General features: G+C 38.3%; 1 long non-coding RNA gene across 1 annotated transcript in view; it reads left to right on the top strand.

Moving 5' to 3' along the window:
- LOC147655836 (uncharacterized) overlaps nt 1-12,394 on the top strand; it is a 45,758-nt gene that overhangs the window by 28,930 nt on the left and 4,434 nt on the right. The window contains exon 5 of the long non-coding RNA XR_015276565.1: nt 10,209-10,295. This is a non-coding gene — a long non-coding RNA (uncharacterized LOC147655836). The remainder of the gene's footprint in view (nt 1-10,208; nt 10,296-12,394) is intronic.

Here is a 12,394-nt window from a genome sequence, read left to right as displayed (position 1 = left end):
ACAGCAGGAATTTATTCTCTCAGGAAAGAAACACGCTTTTCATATGCACTTCCAATTTTAAGATATTGGCTAAAAATTCAACGCTTCAATTCCTCTATAGTTTAGTGCAAAACTAACAGTTTTGGCAGGAATTCCCTCTACTATTATTGTTTTATGCAAAATACATGTCAGGGCCTGTAAGACACTTGGAAGCTGTGATTAACTTGAGTAGTCTTAGCTGGGACCCCCATCCCTGCTACCCTTTCCCATGCTCCAGGCCTCCCTTTAAGCTCACACTCAGAAAGCACCTAGACCTGGCCTGAGCTCCATCAGAAATATACTTGTGCCTACTCCTGTCTGCTGCTGTCCTGGCTCAGGGATATATTAATTTTTACTGGATTATTTCCAAAGTCACGCTGTCTTCAACCTTTTGTCCATGCCTCCTGGGTGGGCTCTGGATCTGTACTGGAGTCCTGGCTGGACTTTTGGTGTCTTTCATCAGTGTGCCTTGTTTGGAGGTGTCAGGGGGACTGGTTTCCATCCTGACACTTCATCTCCTGTGGGAGGACATCCTGGTGGGGAAGTTGCCACTGTATTGAGATTCTCCTTGGCTCCTGGCTTATCCCTGCTTGTGGAGGAGCCCTGATGCTGCTGGTCACTGCTGTTGCAGTGGTGAAGTGTAGCTTGTCACCTGGATGCCAGAGAATAACAACCAAAATATTTCTCTATGTGAGTTGTGTGTTTAGGGTCTCTGCTCTTGGCAGTGGCAGTTTTTGGCCGAGCCTGTGAGCAGTGCAGAATGAGGGAGGTGTATTTAAATGCTGGCCTGCAAAGACTGTATAATGGAGCCCCTGGTCAGCATTCTTAGGCCATGTTTGCTCGTGTTATTATGCTTCCTGCAGCCTTTCCGGCGCTTTGAAGCTCTCTTTGATCAATATATCCTTGGATCTTCTGCGCATTTGTTTTCTCTGTGTGGGTTCACACGCTGAAGTTCTTGATGGTGATTAAATTTAACATCCTTTTTGATGATACCAAGAGGCAGTTGCAGGAACAGACAGAACTATCGGAATTCTACATACCGCATTCCCAGCAAGATTGACTACCATGGGTAGAAGTGTGATGAGGATTAAAACAGTAAGGTCATTAGGCTTTTGCAACAGACAGCAAAACGTCAGGACAAAAAGGAGACGAACAAATGAATTAAACCTAAGCTGATTGCTGACTAATTAATTTGTAATTGAAATTAAATGTTAAGGATTGATACTGTGAGATCACTCTACTAAATAGTAATTTACTTTTACTTATTTATTTATTGGGCCAGCAGGTCAATGGCCTTTTCTGACAGCATCTGGGCAAATAGCAACTCTACGCAGTCTGTTCTTTAAATTAAAGAAATGCCTGTATTAACAATTTCCTGTGGCAGGAAAGGTAGCATATATTCTTGCTTCATTCTTTTTATTGAAAAGGCACTATCAAGCTTTGAATCCCCATTTACATTTTTAGCCTGGTTTCCTAAGGAAATGAAGCTTATATAATAATACTGGCTTTCTCTTCAACTGTCAAGCTCGGTGTAGTAACTTTTAAACTGTTTGGCCAAGTGCAACTAAAGTTAAAAGTGGATGGAAAAATATCAGCTAGAACGATGTTCTTAAAATCTTTGTCAAAAGCAGAATCTGAGGGGAAGAGAGGGATGCAATTAGTGCTCACACTGAGGGAAAGTGCCAGCCTTGGCTGCTGTGCTGTTGTTTGGCATCTATGTGCTGGCCAGCCAGCCCGTCACTGGGCCCATCAGTACACATCTAGGCTTTGTCTTCTCTTCAATAATGTGTTGCCTCCAGCACTGTGGATTCAACTGGAGCAATTCAGGGAGGGAGCTGGGGACAATGACCAAGCGAAGAAATCTGTAGGAAACAGCTCATGAGTGGTTCTGCTGCTCATGAATATATTTGCTGCTTTAGGGTAGAAAATCAAGTTAAGGTGGGTGTGAACTCATCAATGTGCATTTTGTCTATCTAGTCTGACAGATATGTTCTATTCACTGATCACTTGAAAATCAAAGTGCAAATAAATGGGTTATAATGTACTAGCGAGTAACTTTCAGGCTTGATCTTTTGTACCAGAAATATTGAAAAACTACATATATATCAGGGCAAATGAGGATATGTTTCAAGTTCTATGATCCAGTGCATTTGGGAACTGGCTTTTCAATCTGATTAAGATTATTGCTGTGCTAATTTCAGTTACGAATGCTGATCAATTCATACTTTGACTATAGGACCAAGTTCAATCTTTTTGGTGTTATATCCTGACCTTCCACATAACCTAGAAAAGTTTCTTGTCATAATTCTTGTTAAGAAGTTTTTTTTAGAGGGGAAAAATAGCCACTATTAATTTAAAAATCACAATTATATTCCACCCCATTTATTACAAAGTAAGAGAGGTGATGAAAAATTATCTTCACCTTTTAAAAAAAAAAAAATAAAAAAAATCTGTTGTTTTGGCTTTAAATTAATGAACCTTGCTGTGCTGGTCATTAGATTGTGTTGTACTTTGATCTATAATAATTAACAGCCCTTTGAATTCCTTGCAGTTATATAACTCTGGTCTGATGGTACCATGTTGTACCTTTGTACTCAATATACTCCTTAGGAAAATCTCTGGTAGTCATTTTCTTACTCTTACCCCTTGCTACCATCTTCTCAATTTCTTAATATAATCCTTGAGGTGGGAATGTAGAAGTGGGCAAGTTATTCTGATAGAGATCCCACTTAAGTGCACTTAAAAGACATGTGTACTTGATTGTCTGTTATGATTTCCCCTGTGCTATGTTCAGAGAGTCTCATAAACCCTAGTCTTGGCTTTTTCCCAGATATCAGACTCTACAGTGGGTTTTACCACCCATAAGTTGAGTCTGCTCAGTGTAAGTAGTCTAAGTTATCAGAGAATGTCCAAAAGAGGGCCACAAAGGTGGAGGGACTCAGAGGGAATCTTTATGAAGAACGGCTTGAAGTCACTTGCTCTATTCAGCCTGGAGAAAAGGAGACTGAGGGGAGACCTCACAGTGGTCTTCAACATCCTCATTAAGGGAAGTGGAGGGTCAGGTACAGATCTCTTCACTCTCATATTCAGTGACAGAACCTGAGGAAATGACATGAAACTGAGTTGGGGGAGGTTTAGATTGGATATTATGAAGGGGTTTTTCACCCAGAGGGTGGTGGACCACTAGAACAGGCTCCCCAGGGAAGTGATCACAGCACCAGCCAGACTGGGTTTAAGAAATAATTGGACAATGTGCTCAGGCACATGGTGTGATTCTTGGGGCTGTCCTGTTCGGGGCCAGGAGCTGGACTCAATGATCCTGGTGAGTCCCCTCCAACTCAGCTTACTCTATGACTCTGTAATTTTATACCATTCTTAAATTTGGCATCATCTACAGTATCAAGTTTTCTTTGCTTTTCACTAGGTTATCAACAAGCACATTAAAAAGATTCAGGGTCTCATGAAAGAATGCTTGATGATCTATTGTTTACAATTGCATTTTCAAGACTGTTTATCCAATGTTTAATGTATCTAATGTCACCATGCAAACTCTGTAGTGTTCTAGTTCCTGACTACACAGGCTTGATCTATCAAATCTACAGATTTGAAGAAGCATTTCATTAATACTACTACCTTTATCAGTGTGCTGGTTTTGCAACCTAAACCACTACAATCAGCCAACTTTAATCTTATCACTGATGTAAAATTAGATTGATGACATCTGCTACTTAGACTGATATCCTTAGCTGTGTTTTCCCCAACTGTTGCCTTAATAACTGAGTCTTGTGACAACTTCCATGGCACTTCTCAAGTGGTGCATAAAAAATTAAAAGTTTCTACAGTAAGATAAGAGTTTATGCTTTTACTTGGGTTTCTGTCATAAAACCATATATTACCACATATTTTTTTCTTTAAAACAACCCTTCACTATGGAAGAACTAAAACATCTACTGTAAAATTGTCAGAGACAAAAATATTAGGAAGCGGTGCTTTGTTTCATTACACCATGATAAAAAATGTCTCTTAGTTTTGCTTCTCCCGATGCTTGTATTCAAGTTGGAGTGTTCTGGACTTGTAGCTTAAACTTATTATCAGTATTCTTTGGGACTGTGGCTTAAGCCTTTTTTATAGAACACTTCCTTTATAGCAACTCTTATTCCTCTGTGGACCTGTGACCTACTTCATTTTATTTGCCTACCGAGAAGACTACTAATTGCCATGCAATTATGCTTACTGAGATGGAGCTGTTCCCAGCTCTCCAGACTCTTTGGTCTGTATTTCTTCATTCAGATTTTTGAAGTGTATGCACTGAATGCTTCTGGGTCTTGCCTGGAGTTTCAAACCATCACTACACAATTGGTGTGCACAGGCACAACCGTGAGTTTTCTATGCTATTTCTAATAGGTATCCCATCTGTGCCCTTGTAATCAAATAATGAAATTAAACAAGGTACCAAAATAAAGAGTTAGGTATCTAGCATTCTGCACACCTCCCTTTATGCACAGTTGAAATTGAGCTAAAACTGGTAAAGTGTATCTATGTGAATGGGCTGCTAGTACCATTCCCTTTAAATCCTCTCAGTTTGTGTATGATACCTGCTGTAAGCAAGAAATAGAGTGAGATATTTTGATGCGTTCCAAATCCACTCAGCCTGGAGGAGTCTCTTAAACATTTAGCAGTGAAGAGTGAGAGGGAAATGGAACGTGACAAGAGTGTATCATGTTTATCATGTTTGTATTACACCAAATTTTTACTCCTGAGAGAGAACAGAGTAACTTTTCACTCGGTTCCTACATTCATAGTCATACTTGTTGGGGAAAGCACTGGCACAACTGAAAAGCAATTGAATCTAATGCTGCCACCCAGACACTATTTCTTACTAATTCTAGTCCTTTAAAGGAGGGATTTAGGTAAGGATCAGAGACCACAGAGTTGGAATAGGCATATTTTGTATGTAGCTGGCTAAGGAGCAAACAAATAAAAGAGATGGTAAATCTCCTGGTGCAAATAGCTGAATTAATTTCAACAATGCAATTGGGCTGGGAAAAGAAAAATCATGAATTCTAGTATGACAGTTATTCTGGCCCTTTAGGAACTAAGGCAGGAATTATGCTTTTGCTCAGAGGCAGAGTTTCACAAACAAAGTGAAACTTAACTGCTTCTCTTGCCCTTCATAACCTCTCAGTACTCATTCCCCCATGCCTGATTTAAATTGGTCCAGTTAAATTCAAACATCATAAATTTTAAGCCAATTTTTGGGGAAAAAAGAGTTGTCTGAAATATGCGGTCCTCACTGTAGCAGAGGATGTAGACACACTATGATATTTAGCTAAAGGGTATCAAAGGACATGGTCTCTTTTAACAAATATTTCCCAAAAAGATGAGATACAAAGTCTTTGACAAGCACTGAAAGAGCAAAGCTGAGATTAAAAATTAAATGCAACAGCCTACTTCTAAAAAGCAGCAAAAGATTGCAGATGTTAATAGTCACCATTTAAAACACTGTGGCTTATTAATGCTGTCGTTCTGCACATTTTCTTACTCTGACAATTCGATTGTTGTCTTTTCAATGCATTTGTTTATCATTTCAAATACCATCAAGATTTTGATAGTAAATTAAATTCTGATCATATTCAGTCTGTTCAGAACAGTAGACATGGCATACATGCTGAAGCAGTATTGGTTGCATGTTGCTTTTTTGGTGTTCATAATATGCTTAACCAAAAATCCTGTTAGCTGTGAAGATCGGCAGTGTTTTAGCTCTCAATAATGAGGAGCAAGAGTACTCACAGTGCTGTGCTTTCCATTGGTAGTTAGAAAGGCGTTGATGGCACTCCAGTGTTTTGGGTACTGCTGATGCTGATGCTGGCACAGCATCTCTGCTGACTCCCCAACATTCCCCCCATCAAGTGCTTACCCTGGAGAAACCACTACATGTGCTGAAATGCAGCTTCCTGGAAAGTGGCCGGACATTGCTTGCTGATGGGAAGTAGAGATAAAACATTTTTTTAGCTGCTTGCTTGTGTTCATGGAAACTTTTGGTTTTGCTTTAGTAAACTGCCTTATCTCTAAGTCATTTTCCATCTTATTCTCTCTCCCCTGTCTAGTGGGAAGGGGAAGGGATAGAGCAGCTTGGTGTACACCTGGTATCCAGCCAATGTCAACCCTTAATTTTAATTTACACCACTTAATTTTAGTGCTCTGGCAGTGTTTTGTCAAGGATAGGCAAAGCAATTTTTTTGTAACCTGCTAACATGCTGAACACACTGAATTTCTTCTAACATAAATAGTGATTCATCTTCCAGCAAAGCAGAATTTGAAAATTATCTGTAATTCTGTTGTAGGAATAGCTGAAAGTTTTTGACACATAATGGAAAAAGCAGGGTGTTTCACTGGTGTTTCACTCTCCTGATTTTCCTTAAAACAAATTACTCACCTGAACACCTTTCTGCACCAAAATTGAGAATTATATACTTTCCCATCTGCATGAAGCTTTAGAATGCTTTACCTGAGAGAAACATTGGGAATCAACTGCACCTTTGAAACAACAAAAGGCTGGAATGTGCCCCAAAGTATGCTGATGGAGCTTGTACCACATCGGGTGTGATGGTAGTGTGGGCAGAAATTATTTTCTACTGTCCCATTGAACTGTAAATAGGATCCCAATAGGAAGAAAAGTATTTCCCTGAAGTTTGCTGCATCAGGTTTAATTTTTGTCTTTGGAAATGCTTGGAGATTTAAGTTGCCTTTATTTCTGAAAGAAGTCTAAGTGCTCTTCATTCCAAGAGGTTTCAGCAGGCTAGATTTAAAACCAAGAGCAATTACATGTGACAGCTGAGCCCTTCCTGCTGAGTTGTGCACTTCCTGTCCTGTCTCTTTTTCCATGGCTAAGAATTTAACTAGAGGAATTTGCTATACTGAATGAAGAACCTATGTGGAGAGGGGACCAAACCGATCTTTAGGTGATTGATTGAATTATGTGGGCTGAATTTTCAAAGGTTTGTTCAACTTTCTTGTATATTTTCTGCTGCTTTGCCCGCTCAGTGCTTGAGATGCAAACCCCTTTCCCCAGCCTGCACTGCACACATACATGTGCATAAACACACATATGTGCTTTTAGTGCACAGGTGCTCGTGAACACACTCATGTGCCTACATAGCTCATTGTATGTTGGCACACAGCTGAAGGCTGCATTTCTGAGACTGTAGGCTGGTTTTGATGAAGTGCCCTTAAAACATTTGTGAAAGTCAATTCTTTGTGTGAATTTTGCCATGCTTAGTTCAAAAGAGGTACTAAACTGAGTTTCTTATTAAAGAAAATTAAGAATTTTGTTTTGAAAGATCTTGTAAGTTATAGTGAGTTGAATGGAACTCAGTCATTCTTTAATTTATTTTACACTGAGTATGGTAAGCATAGCCACATTTGTTGGCCCTCTACTTTGCAAATTACACTTGTTGACTTTATTGGGACTTGAAAGTTTTCCCTGAGTAGCTGTTTTAAGTAGAAAGTTATTATTTTCAATACCTGGAAAATTAAGGGAATCTAAAATTCAGCACTGCAGTCAGAATGAAGGCTTCTTGCCTTGCTTACTTTCAGCAAGGTCAGAAAACTCGTACGTGTCCTGCTTTTTCATCTCTACAAACAAGATTTATTGTGGTTAAAAGTGGTGGCATCTACACTTTCTGTCACTTAGTTGCCTCCTTAAGGAAAAAGATGTGATTGGAATTTTCTTGCTATTTTGTGTTGTGTGGGTTCATTATCATTCACTGTCTCATGAGGACTGGGCTGGAAGTCACAACATTTTGTTTCTCACTGAACATCTGCGTGAGCTCAGCTGCTTGTTGTCAGGGTACTCTTGAACAGGCAAAGCCAGTATGGGAAGACAGCAAATGGGAGACAATATTTTTACTGTTTTGATTCTTTCTTTTCCTATTTGTGTAAAGCTGAAGTTCTTTGTTGAAATCTGTTCTTTATATTTTAGTATATGTTAGCTCGAGAGTTCTTATATTGACTTTAGAACTCTTCCAGAGAAATTGCATAAATTTTGCCTCCTAAAGGATGGTAGTGGGTTGGCCTGAAGAAATCTTTCGATAAGGAAGTCAGGAATAGAAGAATTGCTGCTGATTGAACTTTCTGTTGCAGGCTACTTGAGAACAATGCTGCCTATGAATAAAATAAGGTGAAACACAGAACTCTGTCTAGAGGAGCTATCATAAGCAAATTTCAATGCTTCTCCAATACTTCTACATTTTGATCACTGTATTTTTGCTAATTTCTTAATTTCTTTTGTTTTAATATAAACAATGTTTTAGAGCTTGGTAGCAGACAAGAACTTTCTGTAAACAAATCGTATTGGTGGTTTCGTTTGCCTAGTAATGCAGAGAATTTTATACCACGGAACAGGGAATTGTTTGACCAGAATGAAAATTTAACATTTGTATTTATGTCCACTTCTTAGCCTTCAGATTATTCCAAAGGGATAATTTCAGTGTGAAATAATTACTATAAATACCTTAAAATTAGGAAACAGAGGTCATGTGGTGGTTTGGTGCTGTTGAACCACTGGTGTCATCAGTATGTTTGTTAAAGATGTTCAAGGTGATGAATCCAGTAAACTTTTACCACCCTGTCAGACAGCATCTCTTTCACTTCTTTTGAAAATCCCTTGATGTCTGAAAGGTTCCACATCAGCTGAATACTCAAGGTTTGACTCTGTGCCCATAGATATTATTGATGCACTTGGGAGATTATTCTATGATGGTGACTTACTTTTCCTTCATTTTGAGTTTATTTGGACTGTCTCTGTCAGATGAAGGAACTTCATTTTACAAGTGTACATTTAAGGCTAATGCTGCCACTATTTCCCTGTGTGAAGTGAATTTCATTTGTAACAAGTAGCAAAAAATATCAACTAACTGAAAGTACTCTCTTTAAGAAAGGAGAAACTCTGCTCCTGAGGTTGTACATCATTGTCAGATTTCATTCATAAGACTTGACACTTTTGAATTAATCTACTCCTCCATATGGGAATTCTCACAGGTGTGATTAAAGTTCCACTTTTTATACCTATTCCAATCTGATCTTATATCATTCACATCACTATTCTCAATATTGAGACTGTAATGTTATACAGTATACGTTCCCTGGTGTTCAAGTACAACAGAAGATCTGCGCAGAAGTAAAGTATGAGTGGGATATAAGTAAACCAGATCAAAGTGCAAAATCTTGTCTTCAAAAAAAAGTTCAGAGAATGTAGAAGTGCTCAGAGAATTGTAGGAATGAATAAACCACTAGTGCCACTAACAAAGTGAGCCATGTCCTTATGTTAGAACTGTGACTCAAGCATAGCCTGCAGCAAGCGCGGAATGCATAATGATAATTCAAACTTTCAGCATCATTCAAATATCATGGGAGACTTGGCTGTTGTCATGTTTGCAATTCCTATGCAACAAAAAACTACCACTAAAAAAATTAAATAAGTAAAAAAGTTGAAAAATGCAAAAATTTAAATTCATGCACTAGCTATCAAGACATTATATCTATTGCCTATACTTGCTGTCTCTCTTATTTGAATTTGATTTTCTATTCTCCTTAATAATTATTTAATTTGTATGAGACAAATTATCTGTCAAAAATCATACAAACTAATCAAAAGAAAAAATAGCAATCTTAGCCATGTTACCTCTTCCTTTCCAAGGCTTTTTCCTCTAAGAAGTGGAATCTTACTGTCTGGTCTTTAACATTTTTATGAATTCAAGCAGACAGAAAGAAAAATAAATCCAATATTTTAAAGCAATTTTCTTGTTTAGGAAACACAGCCAGGGCTTTGGAAATTGTATAAAATCCCTCACTTTTAAGGGTATGGGCTAGTCTCTGCATCAAAAGAAACTTGCCCTTATGTCCAGGTGTTTGTGACTGCTCCTTTTCAGTAGTATTCTTTCCCTTTGACTGAAGAAGAAAATGACAACCAGTGCCAGAAGTTAAATACCATGTGGGTTACTCTCTGCTCTTGATGATTTCTACATACACCAACCAGTGGTGCTGAGAGGAGAAGTTGGATCTTGCATAGAGGTTATCCACAAACCCTGTGATACAAGATACTTTCTTGTATAGTAGAAGAGAATCAGCAATAAAAGATTTTTAGATACTTAAGTGCTGTTTCTTCCCTTTCTCTTTCCCTCTCCCTACAGTATGATATGTGATATACAGGACAGATCCTGCAAAGTGGAAATGGGAAGCTCTGCCAGCAAATAAGTAACGTGTGAAGTCACAATTTGGTAAGCATCAGGCACGGAAACATAAGACTGTGTTAACAAATTTATGTCTTAAGCAGTTTACAGCTGTCTTTGTAGAGAATCACTCCTGGATGGAATATTGTGATATTTATTACATTTAACGTATTTAAGTATACTTATTAGGACAAAAAGCCAGTCAATATAAATGAGAACAAGAGAAAGTTCATTTTTCTTTTATTGTTGATTCTTTTCTTGCTTACAAGCTGCTATTTCCACTTGGAAATGTCTGACAGAAAAAAGCTCTTGCAGCTGGGTTCCACTAAATGGAGAACTCTGCAGAATTTACCAGGTCTGACCCTTTATTTCCTAGTAGAATGGTGACCACAGGCAAGTTGCCCCTTTGTAGCCCAGTCAATGTTGCAGCAGAAAAGGCCAGAAAGAAGGCACAGATAAACTCTGCAGCAATCCTGAGTCTTGAAAGTAAGTGAAAGAGCCCAGAGAGTGAAACACATAAAATATTTGGTCCAGCAATCCCTGGTGCACTGTATATTTATAAGTACTACCTGCTAGCCTGGAGCTTTGATGTGCCAGACAGCAAAATAGCCATGCTCTGCTTGCAAACCTCCAGACAGATCAAAAAATAATTCCTCTTCAGCACCAAACACAGGTGACAGAATATTTGTTGCTGAAGACAAAAGTTAAGATGGTTTCAAATGCCAAATTTCCCTTTACCTAACTACATTCTTATTGCTGTCTCTTGCCATTCTATGAGCCATGGACAGAAATAGTTAAAAAAACAAAAAAGTTCCATCAACAAGATGAAAATATTTCCTTTGTTTGCTGTTATGTAAAGCAAATATTAGTAGAGTTAATGGAATCAAACTTGTTTAAAGACTCTGGCTCATGTGTGATAGGTATTACTGCTCTGATACAGTAATGTTTTTGACAAATAACGCCTAAGAAGTGGGCAAACTTTTATCCTGCTGGTAGGAATACTATCTCTGAGCATTCTGAAGTTGTTTTTAAATGCTGATGTATTTATAAACACTAACCTCAGTTCTTCTGTGCTTCTGTGACCCCGCTGTGGGAACTTGGCCACCAGTGTCACCTCTTGCTGCAGGACTTTGCTCAGCTTTCATTTCGCTGTGGACCCCACTCCTCAGAGTTTCTTATAAAAATGAGCAATGCTCAAACCAGCATTCTCATATGTGTAAGCTCCCTAAAGCTTCCACACAAATTTATTAAGCAGTTGTTTCACCCACTTAAAATCAAGAACCAAGTTAGGAAAGGAATTGCTCTATTCATCAGCAGGGGACAAGTTGGTTCTGAAGTTTAATAATATTAATTTCTACACCAGTATTGATGTTTTAAGAGCTAATATAATAAGAGCAATTCCACAGATCTAAATGGTTTCTTACACCCATAAAAGCTGCAATTCTCCTCAATGTCATTCTCAAAATTACCTTTCTTTCCCTCTCTGATAAATTCCATAGTTTGACATAAAATTTCACAGTACTACACAAACATTAAAAATGTAGTAGCAGTATAAAATAATTGATATAAATATCAAATTAAATAACAGAGAAGATGCTGTAGTGATTGCATTATTCATTTTTATTTTATTCAGTAAGACTTACTTCAAAATTAACTGAAGGTGCTTTTGAATTTTCATCATCGAAAAGCCCAAAGTGAGAATTTAGGTCAAACTTGCTATGAAGAAGCCCAGGGTCTCAGCCATGATGTACTTATGAAGTAGCTTTTTCTACAGTGTTTTGATTTTTATTGTTGACATTTTCTGTACTGATGTTTCTGAATGAACAAGTGTCAAAACATTTGATCTGGCCTGGTAGGAACAGCATAAGGGTGAGAATCAGAGGCTGCCTTATTCTGAACTCTTTGAGGGTTTAAACGTGGTGAACCACATCCTGAAACACTCACTTGAATATCCTACTTGATGAAGGAAGTTCAGGAAACTCATGTCCCGTGACTCTCCAGCAAGTAGGTAATTTTTTTCCCTACTGGCTCAAAGTAGGCTTTTTGCTACTATTCTAACCAGGACTTAGGATCTGGAGAGATGGCTAGGAAGACAGCTTTGTGTCCAACATAGCATCAGAACACCTGGTGTTGTGATTCATCAGCAG

Source organism: Cyanistes caeruleus, chromosome 1 (assembly GCF_971803275.1).
Source record: "Cyanistes caeruleus chromosome 1, bCyaCae1.hap1.1, whole genome shotgun sequence".
Taxonomy (NCBI): Eukaryota; Metazoa; Chordata; class Aves; order Passeriformes; family Paridae; genus Cyanistes; species Cyanistes caeruleus.
This window is presented reverse-complemented; position numbering and strand designations above follow the sequence as displayed.